The sequence below is a fragment of the Podarcis melisellensis genome, assembly GCF_964234715.1.
Source record: "Podarcis melisellensis genome assembly, chromosome: 16".
Lineage (NCBI taxonomy): Eukaryota > Metazoa > Chordata > Lepidosauria > Squamata > Lacertidae > Podarcis > Podarcis melisellensis.
Window position 1 is genome coordinate 445,733 of NC_138533.1, and position 16,444 is coordinate 462,176.

Sequence of the window (16,444 nt, forward strand, 5' to 3'; positions counted from 1 at the left end):
TCAGCTTCACGGGGCGCCTGTGCATTCTAGTCTTATGAGAGAGGGAAAGAAAACTTCTCTTTATGCATTTTCTCCATGCATTATTTGGCTGGGGGCCGCCTGGGAGATGGCCCAGGGGCCGCATGCCAGTGCTGGCGGGGCCAGAGGCAGAGTGGGCGGGGCAACTGATGTCCATGTACAGTAGGCAAGTTTCCCCACACTCCCCACTCAGGAAGGCGGCCCCTTCTCCACTGTTGGAGGACTTTGAACAGAGTTGGGTGCCTACCTCTCAAGGATCCTTGAACTACAGTTCCTGAATGGCTGGGGGTGGACTAGATGGCCCTTGGAGGTCCCTTCCAACTCTGATTCTGTCACCTCAGAAGGTGGTGAGGTCTCCTTGGTCTGAGGTCTTTAAGGAGAGGTTGGGTGGCCAACTGCCAAAAGTTCTTCCGCTGTGGTTTCTGCATTGCAGGGGGTTGGTCTAGATGGCCTTTGGGGTCCCCTCCAACTCTGCAGTTCTATGATTCTGTCTCCTGCCTTTGGCCTTTGTGGAGCCCCCTCCCTTGCCAACCCACTCCTGAAACGCTAAAAGAGTCCAGAAGCAGAAGTCCCCTCCACGGAGAGCCATTAACTTCTCACAGGCATTAAACATTAACCGCATGTGGTTTAACCGGCATTAATTAGGGCAGAGAGCGGAGCAGTGAGAGACTCCAAATGTACAGTGTGTAACAGTTTTATGCATCCTTTTCTCCGAGGAGGAGAAGGGGACCAGCCTGGGTCTTTCTCCAAGGGCACCTCTAAATATCTCTCCCCCTAAAAAATTAAATTGCATCTCTGGGGAAAGATGTTTCCTTCTCCGAAATCCGTGCAAGGCTCTACCTTCCACTGGGACTTGGGAGCATCCCATGAAGACGGAGAATTCAGGACAGATCAAAGAAAGCCCCTTTCCCCACAGGGCAGAGGTGGAACTGTGGAACTCCCTCCAATTTGCAAGGCTTAATGGGAGGATTGGATGAGTTCATGGAGGGGGAGGCCCCTGAAGGCTGTGCTGTGCCTCCATGGTCCTCCTTTGCCACCGAGAGGAGTCGGGCCTAGATGGGCCCCCTGGGCCTGATCCAGGAGGCTCTTCTGATAATAAGTAATAATAATAATAATTTATTATTTATACCCCGCCCATCTGGATAGGTTTCCCCAGCCACTCTGGGCGGCTTCCAACTGAATATTAAAAACAATACAGCACCAAACATTTAAAACTTCCCTAAACAGGGCTGCCTTCAGTTGTCTTTTATGATCAAGGTGTCTCCCCTGCCAGGTAAGTATGCCTTCAGTTGTCTTTTAAAAGTAAAATAGTTGTTTGTTGCCTTGACATCTGGTGGGAGGGTGTTCCACAGGGCGGGCGCCACCACCGAGAAGGCCCTCTGCCTGGTTCCCTGTAACCTCACTTCTTGCAATGAGGGAACTGCCAGAAGGCCCTCGGATCTGGACCTCAGTGTCCTGGCTGAATGATGGGGGTAGAGACGCTCCTTCAGGTCTACTGAGCCAAGGCTGTTTAGGGCTTTCAAGGTCAGCACCAACACTTTGAATTGTGCTCGGAAACGTCCTGGGAGCCAATGAAGATCTTTCAGGACCGGTGTTATATGGTTTCGGCGGCCGCCCCCAGTCACCAGTCTAGCTGCTGCATTCTGGATTAGTTGCAGTTTTCAAGTCACCTTCAAAGGTAGCCCCACATAGAGCGCATTGCAGTAGTCCAAGCGGGCTACTGAGGTTCTTGTGTCCTGCCTTTCACCTGCACAGTCTTGAGTTGCAAGGTCCAGCTACAATATTCTAAGTGGAAATGAAACATTCCCCATGTGGCTATTTGTCTTTCAGAATCTCACCCTCCGTGATAAGGCTCTTGAAGGATCCTGGGAGCCTAACAGCATAGCAAAACTCACCGGAGGCTTTTAAGCAGAGGCTGGGGGACCATCTGCCTGGGCTTCTTTAGCTGTGATTGTAGGGGGTGGGCTGGATATCCTCTGGGGGGTCCCTTCCAACTCTAGGTTTCTATGAGCCCCTGGACTGGTTGCAGATAGGACGGTGGGCAGGTATGTAGAGGGAGGACTGCTTGGGGGGCAGACTGAGACTGGTGGGGCAGTGCCCCATTTTCCTCCAAAGCTCTCTGCAGAACATTTTCAGAGATTCCCCTCCGCTCCTCTGCTGAAACAGCAGGGATGGCAGCAGCGCCACCCAAACATCACAGAGCCTTTCCTAGCCTCCAGCAAACTCTGGTTAAACTGTAACCTCGGGTCGCTTGAGAAAGAGGATTGCTGCAAATCTGTTTCTTCCTCCAGGGCACCACCGAGGTGCTCAGAACAAGAGCCAGCTTGTTAAAACCTGTGTTTGGGCGTGGAGGGAACAGGCTGGGGGCACGGAGGCCACGTCTAGGAACTGAGGGTGTACAAGACCGGCACTCTCACATCGCAGGGGGACGGAGAGGTGTAGGCCTTTCGCTGGAATTGCTCGTATTCCAAACCCACGTCAAGGTCAGCGCTGAGTGCCTTCTTTCCTGCTTGCCTTGTGCGCTTTCGCAGCGCATAGCAAGCTGGGGTCTCTAGGAGTTTATTTATTCCAATGCCTTTCCTTCCAAGGCACCTGACAGCTCAAGAAACCTTCAGCTTCGTTTGGCTGTGATTCCTGCATCACATTGGACAACTCTTTGGGTGACTCTTCCAAGCCTACAATTCTGCCATCAGTGACCTGGAATCCCTGATCTCAGGCATGTGTCAGCATCTACTAGTGTCAGAAGATTCAAGACAGATAAAATAAAGTCCTTCTTCACGTCTTGTAAACTACGGAACTCGCTGATTTAGGAGGAGAGGCCTATCGCTGCCTGTTCTCATGTCTCTACTGTGCTTCTGAATCCCAATTTCTTGAAGCTGCAGGAGGGGAGAGCGGGCTTGTGCTCAGATCTCACTTGCGGGTTTCTCACTGGGGCTGCTGGTTCCCCATTGTGAGAGCAGGCCAGGGCGCTGGGCTGGAGGGGTCCCTGTGGCCTGATGGAGCCGCGCTCCTCTTTTATTCCCAAACGCCCAGATCCAAGCCACCTCAGTTGCATTTGAGAGCCCAGTTCCTTCTCCCAGAAATCCAGCTTTGCAACCTGGCGCGAGGAAGCCAAGTGCTGCCTGCCTCCAAGCCGACAACATCATGTCCCTTTCCAAACTGCTCCCATCCTGCTTTCAGATGCAAGGTTGCCTTCTTGGGGAAACTCACAAATCGTTAGGCCCAGTGGGCAGCAAAGGCCTTTTTGGGCAGGCCTGGCGATTCTGCAGGCGGCAGCAGCAGAGAAAAGTGAACTTCTTCCAGCACCACCGCTTGTTCCCCACTGAGGTGGCAGGATGTGTCCTGGTGGGAACTTGCCAACAAACCAGTGGCTGGAACAGAGCAAGCAGGCGAGAACCACAGGAGCAGGGAGCGAGAGCCAGCTGGCATCTCCCAGGACCCACACAGGCACCTGCTTCCTCTCTCTCTCTCTCTCTCTCTCTCTCTCTCTCTCTCTCTCTCTCTCTCTTTCTCCTCCCTGCCAAAGCCTCTTCCCCAACACCCAGATCCTTGAGCCTCGTGGCAACATCAACTTGGGACTAGCCTTGCTCTCCCTCTCTCCCTCATTCCAGGCTTTGACCTCCCAGTCGTTGTGATTTTGGCAAGGCCAGATTTCCCCGTAGCTTTGGATAAACCAGGGAGCAAGAACAGAGACTGGGGGTTGTAAATGAGGAAGGCTGGGAGGTGGGCAGAGGAAGGTGACCAAGGGAGATTGTGGGTCTGACCATCAAAGCTCATGAGGATCGGTTGAGGGAGCTGGAGATGCTTCACCTGGAGAAGAGAAGATGGAGAGCTGACGTGATGGTCATCGTCAGATATCCAAGGGGCTGTCACATGAAGGATGGAGCAAGCCTGTCAAGGGCAGGACCAGAACAAAGCGATTCAAGTTGCAAGAAAGGGGAGGACGGCTGAACATTAGGAAGAACTTTCTTATGCCAAGAGCTGTTTGACTGTGGTGGGCTCTCCTTCTTTGGAGATTTCAAAGCAGAGGTTCAGGGAGTCTTTAGCTGTGACTCCTGTTTTGCAGGGGGCTGGACTGGATGACCCTCAGGGTCCCTTCCAACTCTACAGTTCTATGAAAGCCTCTTCCCCCAACAGCCAGATTGTGGAGCCTCATGGCGACATTGGCTTGAGACGAGCTCCTCTCTCTGCCTCATCCAAGGCCTTCTCCTCCCAGGGTTGCGATGACGGCAGTGCCAGGTGTCCCTGAAGAGCTTTGGCTACACGGAGGAGCGGAACAGGAGCAGGAACTGGGGGTGGCCAATGCTAAAGACTGGACAGCTCCCCGCCAGATCTCTGCAGGCCCTGGAAGCCTCAGCCTCCTTGCCTTGAGGAGCAGGGACCTGTCCGGGCTCCAGAGTGGAGGAGGAGGAGGCAGCGAGGGTGAAAAGAAGGGGATAGAAAGCACGGAGGTGAAAGCATTTGTCTGTTTTGCAGGGGGGAACAGGCCAGACAGTGGCTGCATTGTATGGAGAGGAAGGGCCTGAATGGAGCTTGGAGGGACACAAAAAGCGCTTTGACAATCAGGAGTTCATTAGTATGCGCGGAGGGGAGCCTCGCTGCCTCTATCTCCCCCTCTCCATCTTTCTCTCTCTGCTTCCAAAGAGGCTGCGCTCTGTGTCACAGAGAGGTGAGCCATGCAGAAAAGAAGAGTGCGAAAGGGATTTGGGAGGGAGGTAAAAAAAAATTGGAGGAGAGAGAGGGGGGGGAGAGGCTGGGCACCCAGATGCACAGAAAGAGCCCGGCCTCTCTTTGTTACACGAAATAATGGAATTTTTGGCAGGTGGCTCTTGAAAAGGTGCAAGAGGGAGAAAGGTCCTCTGGAGTTCTGAAAGGTTTTTGAAAGGCTTCCTTCCTCTGCACCCACTCTGACCTCCCCAAGGTGATTGGGGTGAGCAGGGGGGAAGAAATGAATCAGACGGGGGTCTCCATCGTCTGGGCCTGATGGGCACATGGCTTGCCCATTTTATTTCCTGTTTCCTTCCCCCTCGTCCGAGTTCTTTAAGGAAGTGTCTCCTTGATGAACATCTTGCTAGTGGTGTTTAAAATGCACAAGTCACTTTCAGGTTCTAGGGATAAAAACTAATTCTCCATGACCACCAAGTTTCCTGCAAATTCCTGCAGAATTTGCAGAGCAGGGGGACTCTGAATGGACACTGAGTTTTGCATTAGGAGAGAGGAAGGAAGTTCTTTGTGCGGGAATCTGTGATGGCCAACACCTTGGATGGCTTTAAAAGAGGACTGGATAAATTGAGGGAGGAGAGGGATCTACGATCACAATGAAGTACATCATTTCAATAAATAGCTCTAAAGGGTTGGTGGATAAGCAGAACTATTTTGAAATACAAATCTGGCTGGCTGAGCCCAGCACCCTTGTCAGGTCAGAGGTCAGCTATCAGATGGTCAGAATCCCAGAATCAAAGAAAGAAAGAAAGAAAGAAAGAAAGAAAGAAAGAAAGAAAGAAAGAAAGAAAGAAAGAAAAGTGCTGAGAGTGTCCTACTGGGACCTGGGAGAGAGCAGGGCTCAAATGCCCATCCTGGCCAAGAACCTCACTTTGGGCCAGTCATTCCCTCTCTAAGGCTAGCCTACCTCACAGGCTTGTTGTGGAGGATTAAATGATGAGGGAGAGAACCATTTACGCCAAGGTCCTGGGAGAAAAACAAGTGTGATATCAGGAAGGAACTCTTGCAATTACAGATAGGTAGCCGTGTTGGTCTGCCATAGTCAAAACAAAAAAAAATTCCTTCCAGTATCACCTTAGGGACCAACTAAGTTAGTTCTTGGTATGAGCTTTCGTGTGCATGCACACTTCTTCAGATACACATGCACGTGCATGCACATGAAAGCTCATACCAAGAACTAACTTAGTTGGTCTTTAAGGTGCTACTGGAAGGAAGTTTTTTTTTGTTTTGAACTCTTGCAAGTGATTCACAACTGATTCACAGATAGAACTCCCTGCCTATTGAAATCAAGCAGGCAGCTTCTCTGTACTCTTTCCAGTGCCTGCTAAAAAAAATAATCCCTGTTTAGACAAGCTTAGAAAATTGAGGTGATTTTAATCTGTTTCTGTATGTTAATTTTCCTATGTTTTAAAGGAGGGTTGCAGATTTTTCTTGATTCTACTGTTTTCTCTTTGAGTTTTGCTTGTTTGCAATCTAGCAGTGTGTAAATTCCATGATATGGATGAATAAATAAATGATTCAAAGTAGTGAGGTATTTTGCACAAGGCAGAAAGCCCTGGGAAGATACACACTTAGAAAGTTGGGCTATGCATTAAAAAATGTGGACTGTTTTGAGGCTTTTGAAGAGAAATTCCACCCAGAAATTCTCCCCTAACATACCTGCTCTGAAGCTTCTCAGAGACCGAGAGAGATTAAAGAGGCAACCTTCGCACTGGCTAGGAAGAAGTTCGAAGCAACTGAAAGGGGCGTCATTCAGCTTAAAACTCGCTGCTGCTCTGACCCAGCGCAGCTGCCCTGAGCTCCAGGAAGGAAGTCTTCTCCACCCATAGCTGGGACCTTCTGTATGCAAGGCAGCTGTTCTGCCTCTGAGCTGCGGACCTTGCCTGTAAAATAAGCTAAGATTCCAGTCCTCATGGTTCTGAACCAAGGGTTGAAATAGGAACGCAAGAAGCTGCCTTCGCCGAGGCAAACCAACTGGTTCCTCTAGCGCAGTGGTGTCTGCACTGACAGGCAATGACACTCCCGGGTTCCAGGTGGGAGACAATCCCAGACCAACCTGGGGATAACCAGCAGTTCATCCTGGGACCTTCTGCAGCCAAAGCAGCTGCTCTCCCCCTGTACAAGGCTTCCTCGCCCAAACCGGCTTGTGATGGGCTTTTGAGTCATGGCTGCAAAAGGGGTCATTCCAGCCCCAACCCCAGGCCTCAAGAGTTCAGTTCCAAAAATGTTCAGGCTGCCGGTTTTGGAGCCTCGCTCAAGGCACCTGTTGTCCAGGTAACTGTCTTCCTTTTCTGCTGGTGAAGGATTCCAGCTAAGAGCTTTTCAGCGCTGGAGAAGGCTGCCTCAGGAAGTTGGAGGTTTCTAAGCCGAGGTTGTCTGTCAGGGGCTTGGGCAAAATGACCCGGCCAGGACCCCTCCTAACTCTGCTTCTATGAAAGGAGATTCAGATGAGACACTAGCACTCACTTTTTGCTGGCAAGTTTTTAAAGGGAGGCTGGATGGCCACCTGTCAGGGATTATTTAGTTGTGATTACTGCACTGCGGGGGGTGGGGGGTGGACTAGATGTCCCTCGGGGGTCCCTTCCGACTCTACAATTTCATGAAGAAGGAGAAGAAGCTGGCAGGGCAGAGGAGGCAGAGCGAACTCCCGGGAACATGGAATGCCAGGCTGGCAAAGCTCTGTGAGAGAAAGCTCTGTGTGTTTCCCACATGCTGCATCCCACACAGGCATGCATCGCTCTCGTTCTGAGCGCCCAGCTGAGCACCCTGAACCAAGTCAGGGGACACCCAGGGGTGAAGCCAGAGGGATGGAGGGAGACGGGGGACTTCACCCCTCCAGGAGGAGATGGGGCCAGCCAAGGAATAAACACGGCTGGCGGGGATTAAGGTGGGCACTGAACTCCTTGCCAAGAAGAGCTCAAGAGAGAGATCATTTGCTACAAGATTTTCCTTGTTTCCCTGCTGTCAGGATGTATCCGGTTTTGGAGGTGGGATGTTTAATATTCTGCCTTGCAAGCGCAGAGAATCTCTAGCAAGCAGCCGGGGTGGCAATTCGGGGTGCACCAACCTGTCCCTTTTGGCCCTCGTTTTCCCCCAAATTTAAATTCACATCTCTGTATTCCTGCAGCAATTTGTTTTTCAAACACGAAAATGGGTTAGTGCCCGAGTGCAAATTGCTCCAATTAAACACACTTTTTGCATGCCATTTTGACTAAAGTTCATATTTTCTGCAACCGTTCCCCGAATACAATGCAATTTTGCATGTTGTAGTCTCTAACACATGCATTCTGAAGTGCGCTGTTTCCGAACATACACATCTTTGGACAACTTCTTTGGCTGCAGAAGTGATCGCAAAATTCAGAGGGTGCAAATCCCAAGGGACGGGTTTCGTGTGTTGGATCAAGTGCACGTTAGAGAGTTTCTCACTAAAATGAATGCCAAAACTTAATTTCTCCCCCCATTCTGAGTTGCAACTGGAAGTTAGTGAAGTCCCCGAATCCACCCAGACATTTTGCCCACCTAGAGAGGTCTCTCCTTAGCATCTGGTCAAAGAGGAGTGCAGGTAGGTAGGACTCCCAAAACGGAAACTCGCTACCTGTGGAGCATCTCAGGAAGTCCCACTGTCCACCTGCTCAAAGTCAAATCGCCCTCCTCACCATCTTGTTGTGGCTTCCACCGTTTCACAGAGTCTTACCTTGAGTCCAGCGAAGGTCCGAAGAGCAAAACTGGGCAAGGGTCAGGGTTCAACCAGACTTTTCGCCGAAGGGAATCTGAGCTAAATCGACGTTGCTCCTTCTTCTCGTCCCGCTGCCCCTGTGTGTGTGTGTGTGAACTCTGTCTTGCACACACTTCCCAAACCTGGGGCTCCAAGAGGCAGGATTCAACCACAGCTGCCAACACAGGGGCTCGGAGGCTTCTCGCAAAGGCTTTTAAATTCAGGACCCACCATCAGATAAGAGCTGCTCTGAAAGGCTGAGTCTGCCCCATGGATTTTGTGCCTCTTTCCCCCCTTTCTCTTTCTTTTTCTCCCTTACAAAACTTTGCTCAAGTTCAATTGAATGAAAGGATTTATTTTTTGTTTTGTTTTTTTAAAGCAGGGGGCGGAAGAGGGAGGTGATTGACGTCTTCGGCAGGCCTATCGCAGGAGGGCACTGGCAAGGGACAATGGCAGGAGGTGGAGCTGTGCGGAGTGTAGAAGAAAGGGGGGAGAGAAATCTGGCAGCGAAAGGTGGGAGGGGAGTGGGCACCACCAGACAGAGCCGGAGGGTTAAAGTTTGAGAGGCGAGTTAATGAGATGGAAATCAAATCGCTCGCTGGGGATAGGGTTGCCTCCCTGTCCCAAACCCACTGTGTTAAAAGGTCACGGGACAAGGGAGAGGAGAAGGCAGAATGAAAGGGGGAGGGGGAGGCGTATTTAATTACAGCTGGATTTAAAAGGCACATGAATACTGTTGCAGAGGGAGCACCCGTCCGTGGAGGATCAGCGTTAGAGGTGGCGGCGGCAGAGGACGACACCTGCACCGAACTGTGAACAGATTAGTCCTTCCTGTCCTCTTGGGACCTGCGTGAGGTTCCCACGGCCCCCGGCCTCCTCCCATCTCCCCCCAAAGACTTCACAGGCACCAGTTGCATAGCAAAGGAGGAAAGCAGCCTTTTAGCGCAGCAGCAGAACTGACCCTTTGGAACTCCCTGCCTATGGACACCAGACAGGAGGCGCCTTCACTGAATGCTTTTTGGTGCCTGCCAAGAAAACATCGTTGTTTAGGCAAGGCTGTTGATGTAGGTTCCACCTGTTCTTTGTTTATTGCTGGTTTTTGTCTTTCGAATGTTTTAAAAGAGCTGCTTTTACTGGTGATTTTATTGTTTTAAGCTCTTAGCGAACCACTTGGAGGGGTTTGGGGCTTATTATCCTTATTAAAAATTTCTACACTGCGCTTCATCTGAGGATCACAGGGTGTTTTACAATATAAAACCACAAAACCACATAACATAATAACAAACCAAAACAATACCCCCCCCCCAGTTTAAAAGGCCTGGGAGAAAGAAAAGAAATGTTTTTGCCCAGCACTTAAAGATCTGTAATGAAGGTGCCAGGCGAGCGTCCCTGGGGAGAACATCCCACAAGTGGGGAGTCACTGCAAAAAAGGCCCTTCTCATGTTCTGCCCTCCAGGCCTCTTGTGGATGAGATGCATGAGGGAGGGCCCCGGACTAGGATCGTAGGGTATAATTAAGCAATGCATAGATTTTATGAAACAAAATAAATATAGTGGGGCAAGAGAGCTGAAAATAATGCCAATATATTTCCACATCTGGCCCCTTTGGTTTCAGATAGTACATGGGTAGATGAGTCTAAAACACCCGGGACACAAATTTTCATGGCCCTCTAGCGGCTCTGGTGGCTCATTGACCAGAAGTAATGTATTTAGTGTTGAACTCTGGAAGCGTAGACTCAACTCTGACCACACTAAGCCTCGGGAGGAACCTCCAGTTTCAGAGGCACTCTATCTGAATTCCTAGGTTCTTAAGGACATTTGGCCTTAAGGATGCTGGATTATATGGGCCTGATTCAGCTGCTCCAGGGCTGCTCTTGAGTCCTGATGCTGAAATTGCTCAGAATGGATTTTCCATGTTAAAAGACAGAATAGCTCCAGATCCCAGATGCACTGCAGAGTTCTTCCCTATACTATACTGGGTCTCCAGCATCAGAGGCAGAAGGGAAAGGGAAAGGACCTTGAGACGGTTGAGTCCAGTCAAAGATGACTATGGGGTTGCAGCGCTCATCTTGCTTTCGGGCCGAGGGAGCCGGCGTTTGTCCACAGACAGCTTTCTGGGTCAGCAGGACTAAACTGGGGCAATGAAACACTGTGATGGAAACCAGAGCGCATGGAAACACCATTTGCCTTCCTGCCGCAGCGGTACCTATTTATCTATTTGCACTGGTGTGCTTTCAAACTGGCAGAAGTTGGGACAGAGCTCACCCCATTGCGGGGATTCAAACTGCTGACCTTCTGATCAGCAAGCCCAGTGGTTAAGACCACAGCACCACCTACTCCCTGATTCAGAGGTATACTTTATCTGAACATGGAGGTTCCATTCCTACACATCACCACCAGCTGGCCTCCATCTTTCACCTGATCTGACAGGACCTTCCCTGAGTTCATGTCCTCATGTCCTCAGCTCCATCACCAGGGCCACAGATTTGTGGTGGTGAATTATTTCTAGCAGTACGGCACTCCTCTGTCTCTGTCAGGGAGTTGGAGGAACTGGCACGATCATCACCCACCACAATACACATGTTGCGAGAGACCTACAAAATTACGCATTTTGTGGTTTTCCCTATGACTAAAGGACCTGGGCCCTGAACTTTAAGGTTATTGTTCTGGGGGAACCAAGGGACTTAATTGAACCTTCGGAGTACAACAGGTTTCTTGGCTGCATTCTCCTTCCTCTTGTTTCAACATAGTTTGCTCCAACATTTAGCTATTTTATAAAACACAAGATTGTAAGAAGAGCCTGTCTGCTGGATTAAGCCAGAGAACCATCTACTCCAGCCCCCTGTTCTCACAGCAGCTGACCAGATGCTTCGTTTGGGAAACCCGTGAGCAGGATTCGAACCCAAGAGCAGCCCTCTCCCCTCCTGGGGGTTCCAGCAACTGGTATTTGCAAGCATTGCTGGCAGAGCAGAGCCAGGCTGGCCAGTTGCCATCGATAGCCCTCTCTTCTCCTCTGTGAATCTGTCTCATCCTCTTTTAAAGCCATCCAAGTTGGTGGCCCTCACTGTCTCCTGTGGCAGGGAGTTCCATGAAAAGATTCCATGTATCTGTCCCGAATCTTCCAGAACTCAGCGTCGGTGCATGTCCAAGAATTCTAGTGTGATGAGAGATGGAGAAAAGCTGTTCCCTGCCCTCTCTCTCCATTCCAGTCCCCTTCCTAAGAGCATAAGAAGAGTGTGTTGGAGCTACAAAGGAGGAATGGAATCAAGAATTAAAAAAAAGGAGTGGAAATGTTTTGATGAATATATGGCAAAATATTGCTCAAAAAAAAGATACGCTAATATGCCTAGATAAAAATGTGAAGTACTGGATGGAAGAAAAATTAGTGAGGGAAGATAATAAGAATATATAGATGAATTAAGAAGATTGTAGAATGCAAAGATTATTGTAAATTGTATAATGGGAAGGAAATCGAGTGGGGCGGAGGGAAGTGAGAGGAAGGAGAAAAGAATAATATGATGGATTGAGGATTGAGGAAATATAAATGTAAACGTATGGGGGGTGGGGAGGAAATGGTTTTGGTTTTGGTGCATCTGTATTGTAATGTAATATGTGAGAACCAATAAAGAAATAAATAGATAGGTAGATAGATGGTTTAGATGATAGATAGATAGATAGATAGATAGATAGATAGATAGATAGATAGATGATAGATAGATAGATATAGATAGAGAGAGAAAGCGATAGAGAGAGAGATGATGATAGATTAGATAGATGATAGATAGATAGATAGATAGATAGATGATAGATAGATAGATAGATAGATAGATAGATAGATAGATAGATAGATGATAGATAGATAGATAGATAGATAGATAGATAGATGATAGATAGATAGATAGATAGATAGATGATAGATAGATAGATAGATAGATAGATGATAGATAGATGATGATAGATAGATGATAGATAGATAGATAGATGATAGATGATAGATAGATATAGATGATAGATAGATAGATAGATGATAGATAGATGATAGACGATAGATAGATAGATAGATAGATAGATAGATAGATGATAGATAGATGATAGATAGATATAGATGATAGATAGATAGATAGATAGATATAGATAGATGATAGATAGATAGATATAGAGAGAGATGGGGGGGGGAGAGTGTGTTGGATCAGGCCACAGGGGGCCCATCTAGTCCAGCATCTTACTCTCCCAGTGGCCAGTCAGATGCCCCTTATGGGAGACCCACAGGCAAGATCCGGGCACAAGAGCCCTCTCCCCTTCCATGTTTCCCTGGAAGGGGCATTCAGGAACATTTCTGCCCGAGGGCAGAGCATAGGCCTTGTGGCTCCTTGTCTCCTTAGAGTCTTAGACAGACCCCTCTCCTTAGTCGCCTTCCCTCTCCTCTGGCCCGTCCCAAAGGCTGCAACACACACGGAGACCATCCTGGGAAAGCGACCCCATCTCCCCCTCGCGTGAAAGACACGGCGGCGTTTGCAACGGGACAGGGAACGAAAGGAGCTCCAGGTCAGGGCTATCAGGTAACTTGCGCGCCGGAGACGACATTCCCCTTTCTGCTGGGATTTTGCGAAGGCTCTTTTGGCCCAGGTGCCTTTGCAACAGTGATACTCCCTTGGAAGGCGAGGCCTTTTCAGCCGGGGAAATGGAGCCGGGGCAGCCTCCTCGGGCGAGAAGTCCCTGGAGAGAAAAAGACGGAAGCAAATCAGAAGAGGGAGCTTTCTTTTTGAGAAGCAGAAGGAACAATCATATCACACCTGTCCTTTGTCTCCTGATTTTCCTTCCCACCACATTTTCCACCGGCTTTTCTTCTTTTCCATGACCCCGCGATTCTTCCTCTCTTGCTGTTAAAACTGCTTCTCGATTCCAACTGGGTTGTTTGCAAGAGCTCCCGTGTCATGGGTTTAAAAGTCACCTTCGACGGACAATGTGTGTAAAAAACCAGCAACTCTAAATAAAAGTAGTTTCCTCCCCACTGCCACCCCCTCAAAAATACTTTTATTTATTTTTTTCCAAAAAAAATTATTGCTTTTAAAAATATTATCGACAAACAAACACACAAAACGAACAAACATAACAAACATAAATCATAACCTTATTAAAAATAACAGTTATTAACTTTGTAAAGCGACTTCCTTGTTTCCCTTTGGTTGAATTTCATTGCATGTCCTTATAACGGTTTTCCAAATCCCAATTTTTATAAACTTTAACTTAAACATTAACATCTTTAAATCTTCTCCTAATAGTATTAAACATATTGTTTTATCACTTAACATAAATACAATGCTAAGCCCATTAAATATCTGGAAGCTGTTAAGTTAAACTAGCCAGAAATAGCTTCCAAAAAAATACTTTTAAGAACATGAGAAGATATGAAGAGGCTTCTGAAGGGGACTCATCTAGTCCAGGCTCATGTCCTCACAGTGGCCAACCAGATGACCATTATCAGAAACCTGCAAGCAGAATAATAATAATAATAATAATAATAATAATAATAATAATAATAATAATAATTTTTTATTTATACTCCGCCCTTCCTGGTTCAAAAACTGGGCTCAGGGCGGTTAATAACAAATTTAAAACAATTATAAAAGCAGCATAAAATACAGTATAAAAGTATGAATAACAATAAAATTCAAAAATCAATTAGATAATCCCCAGGGCTAGGTGGCTGAATTGGTCCTACTTGGGCCAGCGAGGAGACCAGGGGAGAAGTAGCTGTGGGGTCTCAGAGCGAGTGAGGGAAGGGAAGGGAAATAAAAGATCAGGCTGAATTCAAATTAAAGGCCAGGTGGAATAGCTCTGTCTTACAGGCCCGGCGGAAGGAGGTTAAATCCTGCAGGGCCCTAGTCTCCTGGGACAGAGCATTCCACCAGGTCGGAGCCACCACTGAGAAGGCCCTGGCCCTGGTGGAGGATAGTCTGACTTCCTTAGGGCCCGGGACCTCTAAATTATGGCTATTCATGGACCTTAAGGTCCTCTGTGGGGCAGACCAGGAGAGCCGGTCCCACAGAATACAGGACTCTCCCCTCCTGGGGCTTCCAGCAAATGGGATTCATGAGTATTGCTGCCTCTGACTGTGAAGACAGAGCATAGCCATCCTAGTTGGTCACCATCAATAGCCCTCTGCTTCCATGAATTTGTCCAGTTCTCTTTCAAAGCCCTCGGAATCAGTGGCCATCACTGCCTGCTGTGGGAGGGAGTTCCGCAGTCCCACTCTGCTGCGAGAAGAAATACAAATTCCACCCTGTGTGCAGAAAAGGGCCTTTTCTATTCCTTGCTCCGAAACAAACATGCATGCAAGTGGGAGGCTTTTCTCCCCCGTTCCCTTTTTATCCTGACCCTTTCAAACGCGCGGGGGGGGGGGGGCTGGGGGCTGGGAGAAGAGTCTTTTAATGGAGATCCTACCACGCAAGATAAAATGAGAAGCATCAAGGCCAAGGCAAGGAGGCCCTTTTCTGAAATGCACAGGCCCTGGGTGGAATCCAAATGGCCGAGAACAAGAGATGTTCTGTTTTCATTTGTGTCGTGTGTCCCCCCCACCTCAAAACCTGCCCCCCCCCCACGACTGGACCTGGCTGAGCCACTGAGAGAGAGCTGCTTGTCTCAGCAAGAAGCCAGCACATCTCTCTCTCTCTCTCTCTCTCTCTCTCTCTCTCTCTCTCTCTCTCTCTCTCTCTCTCTTTTCTGCAATCCACACGAACCCCTGGTGACAAATTGCCCCCGCCTGATCAATTTGGATCTCGGGCAACCTGACAGGTATCCTTCTTGACAGAGCTGGCTGGGAGGGAGCAGACATTGCATTTTGCAAGTGGCAGAGAGAGAGAGAGAGAGAGAGAGAGAGAGAGAGAGAGAGAGAGAGAGAGAGAGAGGCACCATCAGCAGTTCTTCAAAGAAAGAAAAATATGGGAGAAGACAAGAAGACAGGTGGAATCTTCCACTGTTGGTTTGGGAGTCTAGGAGGACAAAAGCATATCAGAAGAGCCTGCTGGATCCGGCCAAAGGGGCCCATCTAGTCCAGCACCCTCTTCTCACAGCGGCTGCCATGGACTGGGGGGGGGCAGAGGAGTGGGGGGGGCCCCCAAGGGAAGAGAATCAAGGGACTGGTGGTGGGACAGTGATGAGTGGTGGGAGGGAGAAGAAGGAGCAGACTGGGAGGAGAAAGAGGCAACAGGGTTTAGTGAGCAGGAAGAGGCTGTGGCAGAGAGCAGTGCAGACTCAGAGGCAGGAGCAGAAGGTGGGAGGAAGGAGACCAAGAGGCAGAAATCAGGCAGGCTGCTGAAGAAGACAGCACCCTCTCTCCACTGGCCCCCCCCCAGGACATGAAGAGGGATGAAGAGGACAGAGCCAAGGGAGAAAAGGTAAAGGAGCCCAAGGAACCAGGGGAGGAGGAGTCTTAGAGAGCCTTGGGAAGGCAGTCCTCACAACTGCCTCCTTGGGACAAGGCTACTGAGAAGAGCTGCTGTGACCACTAGGCCTGTGCTGTTTTTGTTTCTTTGAATAAAGAGTTAACCGACACCTGGTGAGTTACTGCTGACCTGCCCCCAACTGCAGCCCTGACAGAGGCCACCCATGTCCTTCCTGTCCTCACTGTGGCCCAATGTCTCAAAGAAGATAGGAATCCAGATAGACTGCCACTGCACCTGGAAGTTCCATAAGAACAGAAGTAGAGCCTGGCTGCTGGATCAGGCCCATGGCCCATCTAGTCCAGCATCCTGTTCTCACAGGGGCTGACCAGATGCCCATTAGGGGAAACCCACAAGCAGGATTCAAGCACAAGAGCAGGGGCCAACAAACTTTTTCAGCGGGGGGCTGGTCCACTGACACTCAGACCTTGTGGGGGGCCGGACTATATTTTTTGGGGGGAGAATGAACGAATTCCTATGCCCCACAAATAACCCAGAGATGCATTTTAAATAAAAGGACACATTCTACTCATGTAAAAACATGATGA

General features: G+C 49.1%; 1 protein-coding gene across 1 annotated transcript in view; it reads right to left on the reverse strand.

The window, feature by feature from the left end:
• KCNJ10 (potassium inwardly rectifying channel subfamily J member 10) overlaps positions 1-9,093 on the reverse strand; it is a 28,878-nt gene extending 19,785 nt beyond the window's left edge. Inside the window, exon 1 of the mRNA XM_081891782.1 lies at positions 8,435-9,093. The gene's annotated coding sequence lies outside the window, so the exon portion shown is untranslated. The remainder of the gene's footprint in view (positions 1-8,434) is intronic.
• Positions 9,094-16,444: the final 7,351 nt, after the last annotated feature.